Source organism: Grammomys surdaster, unplaced genomic scaffold (genome assembly GCF_004785775.1).
Source record: "Grammomys surdaster isolate TR1022 unplaced genomic scaffold, NIH_TR_1.0 126546, whole genome shotgun sequence".
NCBI lineage: Eukaryota > Metazoa > Chordata > Mammalia > Rodentia > Muridae > Grammomys > Grammomys surdaster.
In genome coordinates, this window is record NW_021621338.1 from 14,225,301 (window position 1) to 14,241,233 (window position 15,933).

General features: G+C 42.0%; 1 pseudogene; it reads right to left on the reverse strand.

The window, feature by feature from the left end:
* Window positions 1-8,121: 8,121 nt before the first annotated feature.
* LOC114614922 lies at window positions 8,122-12,237 on the reverse strand (annotated as a pseudogene).
* Window positions 12,238-15,933: the final 3,696 nt, after the last annotated feature.

Below are 15,933 nucleotides of genomic sequence, written 5' to 3' on the forward strand. Positions count from 1 at the left end.
GTAAGAAGCTTGATGAGGTCCAGGCTTTGGATGGAGTAGAGTGTGGGTAAGTCCTAGGAGCAATTGTTTTTCAACAGGCAGGAAAGACAGTTTGGCTGTATTTATCTTCATGACATCTGGACAGCAGAGTCTAAGCCAAAATAGGCCACTGTTGCCTGATGGTGACTAAGTCCTGTCAGTGTCCCAGCTCTCAGTATTCCTGCTGTTTCTGTCAGCACAAGGCTAAGTCTCATCAGAAGGGAGCACAGCATGAGCCCAGGAAGCTGAGATACAAGGACTGGTTTTAAAACCCCTGCAGAGTGGTCATTCATCTCAGTACTTCATACAAATTCATACAGGACAAGGATACTTAGAGTGTGCTTGTTTCCATAGATACCCGACTCCTCCCACCAACCTGCACCCTGTTTGAAAGCAGCATGGACAAAATGGTTAAGTCAGTAGTGCTTCTCATTGGAATATTGTTATACGGGGTGGGGGTGGGGTTGAGGACAAATCAGAAACTCAATTCATAAAGATTTGAAAATAATCACCCCTCCTTCCACTTAGATAAAGGATTAACATGGTTATTTTAATGACAAGTTATGAGTATGCAGCATATGTGTCGGGTATCAACACCTGCGCTTATGAATGCCTTATGAAGTCATCTGGAACAGAGGCACCTGGGGCACCACGGGGTTTCTGTTCTACCTCCCCAGGGTGGAATGTTTACACAACTACCTAAAATTCTACCAGGAGACAATTTTTTCTCCCACTATTGTCAGGTGTCCCTGGTTGTGACAAGGCCCTGAGATAAGCAACTCAAAGAATGAAGTCCTTTTTTTCTCTAGTGGTTGCAGATATTTCCGCCATGGTCCCTCAGATCCAGTGGACCCTTGGCTCTGCAGTTTCTGAGCCATGATGCCGTGATGTTCGAACAGAGAGATGGGAAGTAACTAGGGTACCATTTTACATTCCAGCATCCCAGCTCCCATGGACTGCCTTCCATCCCTGGATCAGGGATCTGCTGTTTACATGTGCCCCCAGTGGGAGACCCAGCATCCAGCATGTGAGCCTGTGAGGACATTTAAAACTGTGACCCTCCCCTTGTTTATTAACCTGTTCAAATATTTTTATCATCACAGACACAGGGATATTTATTTTGTGTGCTAGTTTCCATTTTCTTAGGTTTTCTAGCCTTGGCTGCTGGGAGCTCTCTCAGAGGGCTCCATCCTGCTTCTGAGCAGTGGTTGTATATTTTCTGGCACTGAACAACAACCCAGGCTCCTCTTGTGTGTTTTCTTCCCCAGTTTTCTAAGTCATTTCTTTAGGTTTCCCTGGTTCCTTTCTTTAGAAATGACCCTAGGAACCAGGACAGTGAGAGTTGGTTGATATTGGGGTTTTAGACTCTCAGTGATCAAATCAAGATTCTTTATGCTTATAGTAACCCATGTACACATACATGCCTGTAAACAGTTCATATGTGAACATCTGAATACCAAGTCAAGCAGGATTCATTGTGATGACTGTCAACTCTAATTCCTTAGCACATCAGCCATAGCTTCCCCCACTGTTATCCATAAACTCCTACTGCACCTTCAAGAATACTGGACCTTCATGCCTGCTATATGTTTAGTTGGCACTTCAATTCCTGTGTAGGCTGGGAAGAATGATGACATCTGTCTTAGAGTTTCCATTGCTGTGAAGAGACACCATAACCAAAGCAACTCATATAAAGGACAACATTTAATTGGGTCTACAGGTTCAGAGGTTCAGTTCATTATCATTATGGCAGGAATCATGGCAATGTCCAGTCAGGCATAGCACTGGAGGAGCTGAAAAGTTGTATATCTTCACCTAAAGGAAGCCAAAAGCAGAATGTCTCGCGGGAAGCTAGGAGGAGGGTCTCAAAGCCCACCCCCATAGTGACATACTTCCTCCAAAAGGGCCACACCTCCTAATAGTGACAGTCCCTGGCCCAAGCATACCTCACTATGTGAAACAACTGGACAGAAGTCATATATACAGGACTGGTAGAGGATACCTCAGTGGTAGAGCACTTATTTAGCATACACAAGACCCTGGGAGGGGAGGAGTTAGAGGTGTTCTCCATTACAGTACTGTTCATGTGTGATGCCTTTGGTCTTCAATTTTGTAGAATCTATAATTTCCTGGGCGTCTCAGATCAGAGACCCCCATCTCTTGAATCCCTTCATTGAGATTGTTCTTCATTTGTAACACAAATTCTCTTCCACTGCTTATATTCCTTCCTCAGGTCCCAAAATGTATTTGTATTGAGTACATTTAATTCTATAATGTACAAATACTTAACTAAAGAGAGCAGAAAGAGACCTGAACTTTCTTGGTTCTGAGGGACAGTTACTTCTTCACACCTCTGGCACAGAAGGGCCCATGCTCTTTTCTTCTATCCATGTCCAGTTCCTGATGACCTCATACCTCGCCAAGTTTGGGCTTTTCTTCTGAACTTTCAATCAGCTAATAGCCCCTTTGTCCCCTAAAAGCTGTTGAGGCTATCCAAGCAGGGTGTTCTCTACCACTACTGAACCTGCATTTCCCATGCCACCTTGTGGAAGAAACTGTGAAGTGAAGATGGATCTCCTTGGATAAGCAACATTCAGACATTCTTTCCCCAAGCCTTCCTTAGTCTATTTCTTTTCGGGCCTACAACCTTTTCTTCCTGTTTCTACATTTGTCACACAAGTGTTACACCATGAGCTCTTCAGTCTGGATCATGTCATTAATCTCAATTCCTTCAACACTATGTCTGTGGTAAGATCCATCAAGTTATTATTTGTTATGTAACAGAGCATGAATGAAGAATGTCAGGAATTATATGTAGTACGTATATACTACAGAATATTATTCAACTATAAAGAAAAATTAAATCATCAATTTTGCAGGTAAGTGGGTAGAACTAGAAAAGATCCTATTAAGTGAGATAGCCCAGACCTATTTCCAAATCTTCACATGTGAGCACATAGCCTGGGGTAACTACATAAATGGGGAACCAAAAGGAGACTTTTGTCAAGGGCTGGGGAACAAACAATAAAGGGGATGATAAAAGGAAAATGAGAATAAACTTGAAAGCCTAGTTAAAAGCGAAAAGGAGACAAATACAGAAGGAGAAGGAAAGAAAGTAAAATAACAGTAAAGATGTCTGAAAATCATAAGGAATCATAGTTTAACTATCTACCTTTTAGTAAGCAATAGTACATGTAAGTCTGTGTATAAATATACATTTATAGCTCAGATGAAATCATCTCATCAATCTAACACCTCCTTTGAGAGCTAAAGATCATCTAATAAAAACTGAAACATCAGGCATGAGAAGTCCTCTTTTGAGTTGGTCAGAGCTGTCCAAAAGACCCCCTAAACATTGTAGACTATTGGCACTGCCCTTGGTTGCCTCCTAGAGGTGGAAGGTAAATTTCTATTGTGAAAGACATCATGCACTTCAGACACAGCCCATATGCCTCTAAGCTGGAACTGATCAGAATGTCTGTCTACTGAGGACAAACTTTCACTGTATGATAAGGTGTCCCTTCTAAAGGAGGGAAGCAACCAACAGTCATCTCCAGCTATGATATCTATGAACCACAATGACCAGCATGGCATGGTAACCCTAAGGGTGCAGTAATGGCATGCATATCTGGGTAGTAAACAACACCACTGTAACAGAATTGCTGAACAAAAGGAGAATTACAACTGACAATGGAAACCTAGTCACAGACATTGGAGGAGAACCTACAAATACCAATTTACTAAACGAGCATAACTCCCAAGTGTATTCAAAATATTTATCACTAAACCCACAGATAAGTGCACCTCTCATTAAGGAAACTTCTCTTTGCAATAGATGGAAACCATTACAGAAAACCACAAATAACCAAGATGGAGAGTTGTGGAGCCTAATCTCAATGGATACACACAACCCCTGTTCAGGGAAAACATTGTAGAAGAATGGTCTGAAGATTCTAAGAGCCAGAAGTTCAGAGAGTTTGCTATGAGACTATATCAAAGCTACACCTATAAAGTTCCACTAACGTGACAGCCTGTACAAGGACACCAATAGATATGCCAAAGTGGGTGGTGGAAAGCTCAGAAGTCCTCTACCCTAAAGGAAGAACTACAGGTAACTAAGGAATGCTGAGAGCAGGGAAAATAGTCTTCTGGTAGAAAGAGCACTCCAATTGGTTACCTAGCACCAAATGCTCAGCCCTGAAAACATACATACAAGTAATGCTATACAGACTAAGTAAGTTATATTTAGGAATATATATATTCCTAAATAGGAATGTATATACATATTTACAAATAATATTAATTAATGAAAAAAGGAAACATGAATTTGAAAGAGAGCAAAGAGGGGTATATGAAGAGATTTAGAGGAAGAAAAGGGAGGGAGGAAGTGATGTAATTATATTATAATCTCAAAAATTAAAAAAAAGTAATCAAAAGGACAAGTAAAAAATTTGGAAATATGAGTAAGGTTGGAGAAATATAAAGCTACCAGAAAAAAAAGTAAAGAAATAGGGTTGGAGTTGCATAAGCTGCTAACAGGCCTGGAGAAGACAGGGATTGAGGCTATCTAGGGAGGATTCCCCATCTTTTCATCAACAGAAAATATCAGATAATACCAATGCTCATTCTTTCAAGGACTTAACAATATTGCTGAAGAACCTTCGAGATCTCTAGGGAAAAGACAAATCCCAGACTCCCAAACACTGACGCTGGAAGTATTTTGGGGAACCTCACCCTCCTTCCTTCATCCATTTCTCTGTTGCTGCATTACAAGTAGAAATCAGGGTCCACGGAGAGTGCAGTACATGGTGCAGAGAAGCACAGCAAGACTTGCAGCTGCAAGAGGCAGTGATTCAGACTCACATCTGAGGTACATCTTTTGGCCAAAGAAAGATAGTTTCTCTTAGAGTTCATACTCAGTAAACTCAAGGATGTTTTCTAAACACTACCTGAGCCCCTCAGAGGAGTACAAGATTCGGAGGTATGGCATCAGTGTTGATGGAGTACAAAGAAACAAGGGAATCAAATAAATCTAGTGTTGTATTGTATATTGGGTAATAAAGCAAGAAAGAACTGAACTCAAAGTAGAAAATTCCAGCAATTGAAATAACTTCGGAAAAAGAAATTATACAGAATGACCAATGATGCCAATACAATCAAGGAAACATAACTAAATCTGGTACCTGCCATTCACTGAATGGGTCAGAGTGTGTAACTTCACTCCAGTGATGGTTAATCATGAGTGCAAACAAACTTCTGGGTGTTTCTGTGAAGGAATACCCAGGGAGGTTGGGTGAGGTGGAAGACCTAGCAGGGGTATGTATAGCACCACTGCATGAGGCAGAGTGTTTCTCTGATTAAAAATGAGAAAGCAAGCAGAGTGCCAGCATTAATTGTCCTCTCTGTGCTTCCTAACAACAGATACAATGTGACCAGTCACCACACAAGTCACTTCACTTCCCCCACTATGATAAACTGTATCCCCTCAACCTGTGACACAAATTAAACTCCCCCCCCCCTTCCTTAAGTCAGCTATTTTGTCATCCCACTGAGAAAAAAAAAAACTAAACAGAAAAATGATACCAGGAAGTGGCGCTATTGTTGTAGTAAGCCTGAGAATGTGGCTGACAGGCCTTAGGAACTGGCTTATTAAAATGGTCATAATTTGGAGCAGTAGCCTTGATATGGCCTAGAAGGCTGTAAGAAGACTTCAATGGACTATTTCAGTAGCAGCTTGGAAAACCACAATCTAAGCAAACAGACAATGGAGATTCAAGAGACACCAGACAATGGAGACTCATGAGACAATCTCCATTGTCCTGAGATTTCCGGGAGTAACAAAGATTCTATTAGGAATTGAGCTACAGGATATTCATGTCACATTGTAGCAAACTGTGACCACATTAGGCCTATGTCCTGAGGCTTTCAGTGAGGCTAAATTCAAAGACAGTAGACTAATTTGGGGGGAGAGGCATGGCAGCACTGGGTTCAGTTTATTGCTCACTGCTCTTATTCAGGTCTACCACAAGAAAGGACAAATGGAAGAAAATGAAGTTTGACAAAGCACAGGAATGTGAGCCAGTTTAAAATTTCAAGCAAGGAAGGTGAAGACAGTGCATTCGCGCATTCGTTAGAAGCATAGAGAGAAAGTTCACGCTTTGTTCTGGGACAATAGGAAAGGCTCTGAGGGTAAGACCACACACATACAGATTCTGCCTTGTGAAAATGCAAATTCAGTTGAATAGAGAGATCTGAAGTGGTTCTTGCTACAAAATAACCTACCCAGGGGAGTGTTTTCTTGGATTCAGCCTTGAAGGTACACAGAGGCCATTGTAACTGCGGCCCAAGGAAGACATCTGGAAACAGCAGCAGAACTTATCTGCACTGTCCACATGGTACTGGTTATGCAGGATGAAAAATCCAAGAAGCATTTGGTTATAGAGAATTATAGCAAGGATCCAGAAAGTCTCTTGGAGTAGCAATATCAGATTCTTGTGTGGAGCCCGAAGGCTACACTACCAAGACCCCAAAAAGGAAACTCATGGAGGGCAACCGCTGCAATTACAAGAGGATTTAATTAATTAGTCCAATGCATTGGGGCTGCTTGCTCACGCAGGAGAAGAAGTGGCCAAGAATGCACTTGGGCAGAAGCATATATACAGCTTGAACAGGGCAGGTGTTTTTGGTGATAAACTGGTCAGTTGACATTGATGGGCTGTGGGGGACCCTCTAATGGGGAGCTGTCTGTTGTCAGATGGCTCTGTATGTCTGATAACCCAAGGTTTTTCTTAGAACCATGTGTCTTCACCCTTTTTGGAAAGGGACGGATCTGTGGTTTTTCTTGGGACAGTGTGGCCACACCCTACTGGGAAGGGGTCAGGGGGTAATTTTCCATGGACTTTACACTTGCCAGGTGGCCCTAGGAGGTGGTTGCAGAAAGTTAAGAAGATGAAATCTTCTGTGTTACAATACAGCCTAGGCTGGCAGAAATGCAACAGATAATCTAATCTGTGGTAATGCCACAGATAGTATCATTGTTACTGCCCACCCGTCACCCCTTGTAGTCTTTTCTGTTGGAGAACCCTGCTAGTAAGGTCACAGTCCACTTTGTCTGCATAGCTCTCTGACATATACACAAAATGGAGGGCTCCTTTTCTCAGCAAGGTTACCATTTTCTACCTGACCTTGCTTGGAGAGTGTCTCTGAGCACGGATTTCTGGCCTTGTTTGAAGTATGATCCTAAGCAGAGCATTTTCCAAATGCTGCATGACTCAGTACGTAAGTCCTGATCTAGCTGCCTGCCCATATGATAATTAGGTGCTGTGTTAAAAGAAATCAGCCCTTCCCATCCATATAATAACTAGGTACTATGTTATGACCAATCACCCTTTTTCACTTGTACCCCTTAAAGCTCTTACAAATCCTATCCCTGGGACAGAAAAACAGAGCCATCTCACTGAAGCTGTCTTTGGAAGCTCTTCTGTCAAATTCATGGCTATCTAAATCCTGCCCCCATTTCTGCTACCTCTACTTCCATGGGCCTGTGGCCACCACCACCTCAAGCAGAGAAAGGATGCCTACACTTTTCAATAAACCTGGGTGTTTTCTACCCTGTCTAAACTGAATTTATCTACTACCTGGTAATCTCTCCCCTGGTTCTATGGTGGCCAGTCCACAACATGTGCTTTATCTTATGATTCCCTATCAAATGGCAATGGTAACATTTGTTCAGTAAGATTGTTTGGAATGTTAAACAATTATGTTAAGTTCTGATGACACAGATCCTGAAATGTAAAAAGAAGAGGAGGAAGGAGGGAGGAGAAGGGGAAAGAGGAGGAGGAGGAAGAAGAGGAAGGAGGAGGAGGAGGAAGTCATTGTCATTAATACTGTCCTCATTGTAATGTCATATCAGCAGCGACTCAACTTTATCAAGCCTTCATTACATAAACACTGCACTAAGTGGATTGGATTCTTTTTTTTAATTGCTCTATGTATTCATTATCTATAGTTAATGCAGTAAGAGGTGTCAAAAAGCTTGCAGGCTACACAATTTCACAAGAAGCACTGTAGGGAAAGAGAAGGCTGAGATTTATCAATTGTATCTTAGGGTCTTGGTGGACACATTCTTGGGGGAGGTGGGCCTCTAATTCCTGGTGGAGGGGGTCTCATTCCTGGAGGGGACATGCATGAGGGACACCTGGAGGGTGTCCCTCAAATAGGGGGAAGGCCAATCGGTAGGCCCATGGGTGGTCTCATACAAGGTGGAGGAACCATAATGCCTGGAGGTGGAGTTGCTCTGCCTACAGGTGGAGGTGGCGTTCCTCGTCTTGATGGGTACTGGGTTGGGGCTCCTGCAATGCTAGCAGTAGCAGCAACAGTAGCAGCTGCAATAGTGCCTCTTCCCTGTGGGGTCATGACCTGCTGGTATGGCCCTCCAACTCCTCAGACAGGGCCTGCTAATCCAGCAGGCGCTTGGGGAATAGGTATACCTGCTGGTACTCCTCTGCCAGCTATTCTTCCAACCCCAGGGCCACCTGCAGCACAGGTAAGTGGCACATGAGCAATGCCAGTATCTTTAGGAGGTGGACCCTCCACAGTCATGGAAACTGGTTCTCCCCACATAGCAAGACCAGACCCAAAACCCATTTTTCTTCACGTTCTGGCTGTTTTGAATTCTTTGGCTTGATCTTCCTGAACTCATCACAATCACAGAGGATCAAATTCCTATGCTTGTCAAAAGCCTTAAATGTGCCAATGAAGATTCTTCCATGGTGCAGGATACATCTCATTCTATAGTCAATATGCTGCAGCATCTTGCTACTCTTACCCACAGTCGTGACTGCTGTTCCACAATAGCCATTGTCAACACTAAAACTTCAAGATCCTTAGTACTTGGGGGAGGGCTACAAATAAAGGTTTGATGCAGGCTATTCTCACACAATGTAAGCTTGACAAAGTTTCACAAACAGTGGATGGGTCCTGTTTTCCTTGACTTCATCAACTTGAAGTTCCATCACTGCTTTAACCACCTCTTGGTGTCTCAGCTAAGAATGTCTGTCTCAGTTCTGCCTGGAAATCCACCACAAGAATGTGCTGTTGCTGAGAATGTCATGGGTACAAGTGACACTCTTGGTTGCTCAGTGAGGCTGTCCTTCTATGTTTGACCTGGACCTCGACCTCTGGCACGTGCTGTTCAGTAGTTCTTCTCAAGTGTAAGCAATCCTGCTTCATCAAATAATTAGAATTCAGACCACAGCATATACATCTCGTACCAAGAGGTTCATGAACACTTATATCTTCCGTTCTAGGGACCCAAAACTTCTTTATGGCCACTCTGAGCACTAATTCCATATCAGGACTTCATCAAAGGAAGTCGTGGCAGGAACTCCAGCAGGGCAGGAATCTGGAGGCAGAAGCTGAGTGTATCACAGTTCCCTTTCCATGTTTGTTCCTCCGATTGGATTCATTTTTAATTTAATTTTTATTCGTTACTTATTTTGTGTATGTGAAAGAGAGAGACTGTGTGTGAAAGACACAGGGAGAGAAATAGACAGAGACAAAGGCAGTGAAAGATAGTTATGTGATCATGGTATATCATGGAGGTCAGAGTACAACTTGAAGAAATTGGTTCTCTCTTTCCACCATGTGAGTCAGAGGGACTGGACTTAGGTCATCAGGCTTGGCAGCATGTGCCTTTAACTTCTGAGCCATCTTACCAGCATATGGGTTCCTTGCTAATTTTATTAATCATCCATTTATACCAGAAGGTTATAGATGATCCATCTTATCATATGAACAGATCTGAATAAGATTGCCTTTTCTATGACAAATTCATCTGCAGCCACTGAATAAAGAAGAACAGAAATATCTCTCTAGAAGGTCAGTGGTTTTGCTTGGTAATCCAGAAGGGAACATAACATAGTGGTTAAGGCAAAATCCTGCAGAGGTTGCACCACTGCCCAATCTTCTGAGAGACAGCTCTCAGCCTTCCAGTTCTGCTGCCCTGCACCAGGCCAGAGAGCTGGTTATATAAATGGTTTCCTCTCTGACTCATGCATCTCTCCAGACTGAGGCTGCATTTCTCAGTGACTGGTAACTATTTTAATGAAGAGGAGAGAAAATTGCCATATAGAGAAAAATCCCTGAATAAACAGCAGGAGCATAATTGCTATGGCCTTCAGGCTCCTGGGGACTCACGCCACTTTCTACAGTGATTGTCACGATTACCTGCTGTTTAATTGTATACTTAGGACTCCGTGGAAATTGCAAACATATTTCAGTTTAACTGTAAGAGTTTGCAGTCTGAAAAAGGTAACATATTCACTCTGCCTCTGGATAAAACCCGTGAAGTTATGTTCATGTTCTGGAGCTTGTCTGTGTTGGGAATTTTGAGGACAAATAGTTTCACTGTTACCATCTGAAAAGCCTTGTAGGGTCACTTGTCTAGCTCAGGACCACCACTGGTAGCAGCCTGCTAAAGGAACAACAAGCATACAAGGTAGTCCTCTATTGTTGACACTCTGGCATCTTTGTGCTGCACTCCAAAAGGATTCAATAATCTTAGGCACAACATGAGGAGACCTCAGTGGCCAAGCAAAGGGGCAGATTTTCCAGATTGTTCCAGAATGAGTTTCAAGCCAGGCAAGCCTCATGTCCAGCATGTAGATGCACACAGGACACAAGCTTCTTAAACCCTAGTGACAGCAGTAGAATATGGTGTCTCTAAGAATCTGTGGGTTATTTTCTGCTGACCAACACTTTTCTTCCAAACTCAGAAAGTGTTGTGTTAGATAACAGGTTCCATGACAGCACAGGCTGGGCAGGGGGCTGAGGAGAGTGAGTGGGCATGGGCAAAAGCAGAGAAAGGTCTTACCCACCAATCATCATGTTGAAGATCAGAATCCATTATTTCTCAGTGGGCATGGTCAACACTTGCAGACTTTGGGTATTCCACTGCAAACACATCTGCCCACATACCCATTCCATTCATACCATACAATGTAGCCCCTTACAGAAGTATCAGAGTCTGTACGGCTTAAATCACAGGGGGTAAAAATGTTTCTCCCAAACATAAAGAATTTTTTTTTCTATAGACTTCACAAATCTGTTTTACTTACTTACATTTTCCCTGTCTTGAACCTAGGGACAGCAAACAGTTTGGGAAATCATGTCAGTTCTAAGCTGTCTACACAACAGAAAGACTTGCCCTGGCTTTGGCTAAATCTGCATACAATTTAAAGATGTGTTATTCTTGTAGGGTCTCATGGCAAATTGTACAATATTTTTCTTGCCAGGTAATGGTGGTATATGCCTTTATCTCAGCACTTGGGAGAGAGAGGCAGGAAAATCTCTGAGTTCAAGGCCAGCCTGGTCTACAGAATGAGTTCCAGGATAGCCAGGACTACTCATAGAAATTCTAACTGGTGGGCAGGGGGTGGGGGGGAGAATATTTCTTTTTCTAAGTTTTGGGAATGCATGCCATATCTAGGAAACCAAGGTAGTATCCTCTGAATGTGAATGTCAAAAAGACATAATTTGCCTTGAGTTCTCTGACGTCTGTAAAATAAAGCAGTTGCAATAGATCAGTGTTCCCTCACCTGACTAGATTTATTTGTGTTTGATATTTAGTTTCTGCTTTCTTTTTTCAAAGACTTATTTTATCAACTTATTTTATGTATATGAGTGCTTTATTTGCGTGTACACCTCCATGCCAGAAGAGGGTATCAGATTCTATTATAATTGGTTGTGAGCCAGCATGTGATTGCTGGAAATTGAACTCAGAACCTCTTGAAAGAGCAACCAATGTCCTTAACTGCTGAGCCATCTTTCCAGCCCTAGTTTCTGTTGTTAGAATTAGGGATTAAAATCAGGGCCTCTTAAGCTAGCAAGTACTTTATTACAAAGCCACATCTCCAACCATTTTTAACGTTTTGTTTTAAAAGAGCGTGGTTCACTAAGTTGCCTAGGATTGTTTTGAACTCAACCGATAACCCTCCTGAATAGCTGTAGCTATAAACCTTCCCTAGAGGGGTCCAGCTTCCCCAGCTAAATCAGGAAGATATTTGTAAGATGTGATGGCCAGGTCTTACCTTGAATCAAGAAATCAGGCTCTGTGGGGGTAAGCCCACCTGGTTAATGTTCCCTGGACAATTCTATTGTGATGCCAGGCTTAAGATCCAAAAGAAAGGTTAATTTCTGAAGCCATACCTGTATAGACATTCTGTCGCCTGCTACATAATCCTCTCTAAACTGGATTCTCAAAGGAGGCAGAATTAATTTAATATGACCTCTAATGAGTTTTGCCTTTGTGTAGGTCCCTCCCAGCCTGTGACCTTGGTTTCAGTTAGGAAAAATGATAATGGCATATTACACAGAGAAGATTGAAGTCAGAGGTCCCACTGGCTTTGAAGAGCACACCCCCACTGCAGGAGAATTTTTCTATTTCAGATCTCACGTACTGGTGTCTACTTGCCAGCACTGTGGTACTTGGAGATTGAACTGTCAAGAAGCAGGAAAATCATGGAGATGGGAATTCTGTGACAATCTGAGCTCCTGGCCTTACAATAAGAGTAAAGGAATCACTCTGCTCTCTTTCTGCCTTGGGGGAGTATAGCTAGAAGTCCCAAGTCTGCAGCCCAGAAGAGAACACATCAGAACACATCACCCTCAGGCCTCCCATTTACCAAGCAGGGTTAGAGACACTCTCCGCCAACTGTTAAGTTTGGTAATACTGAATTCTTACCAGGATGAGGACCACGGCAGCTTAACAACAGAGCAGGTACTGTGTAAGTTAGTCTAATCTAAGCTTTAAGTTCTGCAACTACTAAGTGTAGCCCTTTGGGCAAGCAACTTATTCATTTTGATAAACCTCAGTTTCCTATCATGTGAACTATAAATAATAATATTCCCCAATCTCCCAGCATTTGGGGGAGGGAGGTTAGAAGGACTGTGTTTAATAAGCACGGAACTTACACCTCATCACAACTAAAAGCTAGTAGTAGGAATGGCCAATACAAGTGTTTTGCTAGATGGCTTATGGGATAATTCATGCATTTTAGCCCCCATTGTGACCCTTCTTCCTAAGAGATCATTCTGCAAATCTGATGGGCAGGGGAAGCACACTTGGAAATGTGGAGCTGGGTGATGAACAAGTATCTGCCAGGGAAAGCAATGTCACAGAGCTACCAGGTAGCACTGGCAAGAGAGCCAGTGCCGATGACCCTGTGTAATGGCTGATTGAAGCTACAGGGCAAAATCCTGTGTTTCTTCTTCTTAATCTGCACCTAATGAAGTCTAACCTAAGCTAATATAACTAATATAAGTCTAATCTAACCTATGATAGTCTTCTAACCTTTTTGATTACTAAAACTACTCTCTTTCAAACTGTTTTATGCTTTCTGCAGATACCAAGTGCAATTTTCAGTGGAAACTGCTTGACAGCCTTAGAAAAGCTATGAGAAATGATTGCATGTACAAAGCAGGATCCAGAGAGCATCGCCCAAAGCACCTATACTACTCGTGTGGCCCTGTAAAAACAAGTTCTGAGGCTCGCTGCAGAGAGATCCTCGCACTGACTGTGGGAAAGCGAAATCTACAGTTGGGTCCCAAGAGGGACTCCTACTTGTCTGAGAAGAACTTTTCAGAAAGTTGCCTGATAACCCCCAGAACTCACATTTAAGGAGTATGAAAAAAAAAAAAAGAAAGAAGTAATGAAACAAGGATACAGTCCCTCCTCCAAAAATAAACTCTTTAAGAGGCTGAAACAAGGGGGCTGGAGAGATGGCTTAGCAGTTAAGAGTACTGACTACTCTTCCAGAGGTCCTGAGTTCAGTTCCCAGCAACAACCATCTGTAATGGGATCCGATGCTCTCTTCTGGTGTCTAAAGAGCTACAGTGTATGCATATACATCAAATAAATGAACAAAAATTTTAAAATATTTAAAAAGTAGAAACAAGCAAAGTTTGAAGGGATAAATAAAAACATACTAAATTATACTGAAAGATAGACATCTAAATACAGCAAAAACATTACAAGAAATTTTGGTTAAAAAAAAACGAGACTTAGATAAACTCATCTGAGAATTGTAAAATTATCAACTTCCTATTAGAGGTCTCACTTATTTAGTGTACAGATTACATGGATGCCTTGTGACAAGAGCTGTTCTATGATGGCACCAGAAAACAAGTTCAACCTTGGTTTCACTGCTGAATTCTACCTCCTGGAAGGTACACAAAAGTCTCAGAGAAGAATGTCTGCCTTCATTGTGCCTTATATGAAACAGAATTCCTTTTAGAACTGCAATGTTCATTTGATGGGCAATCTGAAATTAAACTCACTCTTGCAAAATAGCCATAACAACCACTTCAAGCTGTAGGATTAAAATCTAAAGCAAATGTTCCAGGTGAACAGTGTTCAAATATGCAATTGGCCCTTGATCATACAACATAGAAGGTGACTGCTCGTCACCAGAGAGCTCTTGGTCTTCTGCAGATGCAAAGCTGAAAGCAGCCACCAGAAAGTTAAAGAGGGAGACGGATCAAAGGAAAGATAGACAAGGGAAAACTGTTCAGCTTTTTATCTCAGGATAGCCTCTTGCTGGTCCCTACTGCCACTGCATCTTAGAAGCAAAATAAGTGCTAGGCCACCACACACTTAACATCCAATGAGGCAGACCTCCTCAAACTGGAACCAAAGGCTCAGACATCAAAAGGTAATGGAGCAGCCCAGTGCAGCAGGTTATCAGCAGGTACCTCCAGTGTCCCTGATATTCTTACAACCACATTAAGGGATTCTTTTTCAGAATTTTTCTGTCTGACACTTTCCCAAGCATCAGAAAATGATCTACAGACCTTGACACTGTTTCCTGTGTGGACTAAAGCTGAGTCCTGAGAGAAGTTTCCCATGGTCTGAGTGCATGGACTCCTGATGTTTGTGACCTATTCAAACTCTATACCTTCTAACACTCACTTCATATTGACGGCATCATGGGTCTCATGCATTTTTCTGAATCACTTTGTTTTTAGCTCAAACCAAAATTCTTGTAATGAATGTACTGTGTTCTGACTTTTGTCTTTCAATTGTTTATTTTAACCTTAAAAAACAGTTTTCTGGCAAGAAACAACAATTGGGAGGAAGTATGAAATACTTACTTCAGTGTTCTTGTTGCAATAGCACAACAATTTTCATCTTAAAAAGAAGAATTTTCCTTTCCTTCCTAGATTGAAGAGGATTGGACTGCAGAAGATGCAGTATGTTGGGTTTCTACCAAGGCAAAAGGTGTGTTCCCAAGGCACATGACATACATTTTTGGTTTTGGGTCAAGTCAATAAGAGTCTTCCAGAAAAGACCTCCATAATTTATAAAATAAGTAGACAATCAGGTGTGGCTTTCTGATTACATGATAGTATATACAAATTAAAAGATTTTTAAATGTTATGAATAATCAAGTCATAGGTGAAAATCAGAATGGTACATAAAAATGTAAAAATTATTTAGCTTCTTTTGTAATGAAGGTGGAAAGTAAAATATTGAGATTGAATCTTTCTTGTAAAAATAAAAATGCCAGCAATGATAATGTGACAGGGAGTGTCTAACACATCCTCCACTACCGAAAGGGCACAATTTCCTTCTAGAGGGACTGCAGCAGTGTTTATCAAGTCCTGTAAACATCCAAATACTTGTGTGGTACACAATGCCATGACTGTCAATGCACCCTGAATCAGGCTCAGGAATACTTATCCCAATAACTGTGTGTGTGTGTGTGTGTGTGTGTGTGTGTGTGTGTGTGTGTACCTGTGTGTGTACCTGTGTGTGTATGTGTGTATATGTCTGTTTCTGTGTTTGTGTGTGTGTGTTTGAGAGAGAGAGAGAGAGAGAGAGAGAGAGAGAGAGAGAGAGAGAGAGAGAGAGAGAGA